The sequence below is a fragment of the Ostrinia furnacalis genome, unplaced genomic scaffold, assembly GCF_004193835.3.
Source record: "Ostrinia furnacalis isolate ACB-3 unplaced genomic scaffold, ASM419383v2 OfSCF4779, whole genome shotgun sequence".
Classification (NCBI taxonomy): Eukaryota; Metazoa; Arthropoda; class Insecta; order Lepidoptera; family Crambidae; genus Ostrinia; species Ostrinia furnacalis.
In genome coordinates, this window is record NW_021135018.1 from 463498 (window position 1) to 468208 (window position 4711).

Consider the following 4711-nt stretch of genomic DNA (forward strand, 5'->3'; position numbering starts at 1 on the left):
CTTAAGACTGATTTACACGTGTTAAGTAGATAAGTAAGAAACTTTTATACTTGACTTCAAAAAGGAGGAGGCTCTACGTTCGACTGTATGTATCTTTTTTGTATTTAACATTCATGTATTTAACACGAGATTAGGCTTCTCATTCGCGTCAATTACAGCAATAATCACTCAGACATGTTCAAGAATATACTCTTTATTTTATCTCCAAAAAACGCTCTTACAAATAAAATAATAGCTGATATCTGTAACAAAGAATTGCTATAACTCACCTAACGAACTAACGTTCTCTCTAACAAATGTAGGTATCATCTTTTTGTCTTCGCAAAAATACATATTCCTCAAATAATATATTGGCTCAGGCGTTTCCAATGCACATTTCCCTTATATAGGGTTCATTAGGGACGATGATAAAATACAACGATTGCTCAACCTACGGCGCCGCCGGCAAATGTTCGGGAGCCATGGCTAGGGATGTGTGTATTGATTTTATCGATTTCGATAAGTTAAGATGTTAAACAATGTAAATTCAAATTCAAATTCAAAACGTTTATTTGCCAAAAACACAGTAATACACACAGGGTGACAATATTAAATAGGATCACGTGTTTAGTCTGCTCGCAGACGTGCAAAAATTTCAGGATTCAATAATATAAATGCCAAATAATTAAGAAAATACCAATGTAAAATTAAATTAATAGTATCAATGTATGGCAGTTTTGAGTAATATTGTAGATGCAGAAATACGTCACTCTGTCTATTCTAGCAGCAGTAGGATTACCTATTGTTTGTTTTGATTTTTTTATGAAAATTAGTTATGATACCATAATAGGTATCTCAATACAATCTCGGTGGAGTTCATGTTTCTGCATCATCTGCTCAGATTTTGTTCATTTGTATTATTTCTTCAGTTTTAAAGCTCGGGTAAATCAAATCTTCCTGTGTGAACAGGGAGGAAGTTACTAGAGGGCAAGTAGTGGTAACTCTTAAACTTGATCAACGGCTTGCTCTAGTTACCGTTTAGAAGATAATACAAAAGTAAATAATTTCGATAAAAATAAAAATATCGATAACACGACCAACACACATCACTATGTATAGTTAGAACTCTCATGCTCATTGGATGGGAAAATAAAAAATACGATAGAGATATTCTTCTTTGATGAACCCTCGACACAGCTATGTTTTCTTATTGCTTATTTGTTTTTGGAAATATTGGCTTTAGTGAAATTACGTTAAGGGTACAAGGTACATGATTGTAATAGGTTGCTGTTTAAGGATAGCTTACCTCAAAGGGACAAGTAGAGTGTGGACTTTTTTATTTAAGTTAAGGAACTGTTCTGGTTCAATGGAGTCTTTTAACCTTATGAGAGCAGTGTGTTCCTTAGTAATAAAAAGTATGTTTTTCACGTCGATTTAATAAGATTTCCTCTCTCGTAAAATATTAGCATACGAACACTTCCATGGTTAGTAGTTGAGATTAGGATACTGGGTGAAGTAATTCCCAGTTAGATAGTCCCACTAGTTAGTACCTAACATATTAGAATGTGTATATCACATAGACACAGTAATGCCCGTTTTCACCATCAATCCCTGATTTTTAAGTGACCCCTATGTACACAAAATTCCTGTTAGGTGTTACCCATAGGGGTCACTCAAAAATTAGGGATTGATGGTGAAAACGGGCATTAGCCATTGGTCTTAGTAAAAAATTTCAGATGCATAAGAATGTTTCATGAAGTTCGAAACTAGCATATTTCATCCCCTGTTTCAATCACACGATACGAACGTAAACAAATACTTCAGAGCTTTTCCTTTCTCAAGGAAAGCGAGTAAGATCCATAGTCGACTTTCAGTTACAGAAAGCCAAACATCGGTATCCTTAAGCCGAGGCAAAACATCTAAAACACGAATTTATTGCGTCGCATAACCGTTTCCCGCGACAAATGCCCGGTCCAGCGTCGAGTCCTGTCAAATGAGCGGGATAACGCGCGGCCGCAAATATGACGGATCGACGAGATGCCCGACCCTGTGACGTCACTTTAGACGCGCCTAGCTTGCTTTGGAATAAATAATACTTGTTTAATACTATTACAAGGTGGACCGACGACCTGATAAAGGTAGCAGGAAGGCGCTGGATGCAGGCCGTTACCAACCGTGCAGTGTGGAAGTCATTGGGGGAGGCCTATGTTCAGCAGTGGACGTCCTGTGGCTGAAATGATGATGATGATGATGATAATACTACTGCAGAAAGAAGTAGATTAGTGAGCGCTATAGGGTATACAACCATTGGTAAAACGTGGAATGTACATAAGCAGGACAAGTTGCCATCAGGTCCATCAAACTAACAAAAAAATGCCCGATCCAGGGAGTCCTGTCCTTCGCTACAAATATGACGGATCGACGGGATGGCCGACCCTGTGACGTCACTTTGAAACGCGCCTGGCTTACTTTGGAATAAATGCTGAAAGAAGTAGATTAGTGAGCGCTATAGGATATACTATACAACCATTGGCAAAAACATGAAATGTACATAAGCAGGACAAGTTGCCATCAGGTCCATCAAACTGACAAAAAAATGCCCGATCCAGGGAGTCTTGTCAAATGAGCGGGATAACGCGCGGCCGCTACAAATGTGTGCCTGTGACGTCACTTTGAGACGCGCCTTGTCCGTATGTAAGAATAAATTTTAAGGAACAAAAATAAGTATTTCGTAGAGACTGGTGTCCGTACTAGGATACCCTGTGCTACAGCACACCAGGCCTCCACCACCGGCTAATCGATACTGCGTGGTTGTGTTAATCTATTTAAGGTAAGTATTTTATATTAGAAACAAACTAAAAATAAAATAAATAAAAAAATGGAATGATAACATGTGATTTACACAAATAGGCAAAATAAATGATAAGTGATAAGAAGTACTATTTCAAAAATTTAAACTTTAACTTTAAAAGCAATCTTTCTTTCTAATCTTTTGTGTAAGTGTGTGTGTGTATGTGCGTGCGTGTGTGTGTGTGTGTGTGTGTGTGTGTGTGGATAATCACAAAAAGTTATGTATTTTTTTCGCGGAGCGACGATTGACCTATCTCACCTCCCCAATGGTCGAAGCGCGACTGACGTTAACCAAATAGAACGCTGTGATTGGTTGCTGATGTTCGGTTTAACGACAATCTTGTATTATTACTCAAAATTTTAGGTACCTAAAATCGTGTGACCAATGTATTTCGCTTTCTCAATTCAAAATAATTGTAAGAAGATATTTTTTTGACTATTGTGTGGAAAGTATATTTAATTACGATGATTTTAGTATATGCTACACACAAATTGAATGAAAATTGTGAATGCAGTAACCAAATGTTTCATTGCAACCGAAGGTGTGACACGATGAGAATGCGAAAAATCACCCCGTTTTTTATCGTTTCATGTGATTTTTTCGTATTATTTTTGCTTCTATTACGATAAAATTTATTTTGTATGTAGCTAAATAGATATTTTATCATCTTATTTCAAAGTTATTGTTCTAACTTATACCGTTTATGAACTATTATTGTGTGACCATCAAATTTGAGTGTAAATGAGAAGTACCCACATAGTCAAATATTCCGACACTCTGTGGTAAAGAAGCTGGGACATTTTGTTGGTTTCATTCCTAACACCTAGTGAAGGTTGCGGGAAGTCATTGAAAAGAATTTAGTCCACACAGAAGTCCTGAACTGTCCGCTGTTACCTCAGTTACCCTCTATAGTAGGTCTGAGAAGTCCAGCAGTGGACTTCAAGATACATGATGATGATGATTGATATTGTATCCTAGGTACTATCAATAATAACCCACTTGAGCATTAATTAATAATCCAAATGGAATTAATGCAATTTCAATTTGGATTGTCAATTTAGGTAGGCAGTGTAAGTGCCGACCGAATCCACCATTATCCGTTCAATATCTTGAGCAATAGACCGATAGGACTTAGCTTTGTGTAATTCCATCCAGTTTGTAATCAATCCGTCAACAACGTGAGAGATAATTCCCATTCATTACTCTGATCGGTGGGCATCAATTACTACAAAGCACAAACCGATGCAAACCACCAGCAACCATATTGAGTGTGATTAAAAAATAATGGCAGATTACCAGATCTGACCGCGGTTGGTTCCGCGTGAAACAAGCGCGTTTAAGTTTGTTATGATATTATACAAATACCATAGTGGATTACCTAGAACATAATTATTGCAGTAAATATTGACTTCTATTGACTACGAGTACAACTACAATGCTTTTAAAGCTAATCTTCAAAAAGTAACTAAAACGCACTCTTTTACGAAACTTCTAGTAAACCTTACGTATTATAATATCCTTGCTTTTGTTAAGGCATTTATAGATTTTTTTATGTATGTGTTACGGCTAAAGATAGGTGTGAACATAAACTTAACATTAGCCGGCTAAACTTAAGTTTAGCTTCGAGAAGCAGCTAAAGTTCGGTAACATGTTAGTTTGCGTCATGATATTCCATCTTTAGCCGGCTAATGTGCACATTAGCCAAAACGATACGGCTAAAAATGTATTCGATGGGCGCGCCAGGCCGGCGGAGGGCTTGAGGGGGCGGTGGGGAGACAACGAATAGCTCCATATTATTTAACAATTGTGACTAGATATTGTTTTAAGTAATTAACACTGAAGAAGTTTTATTTTGTAATTTTAAATACCTACCTACAGAAG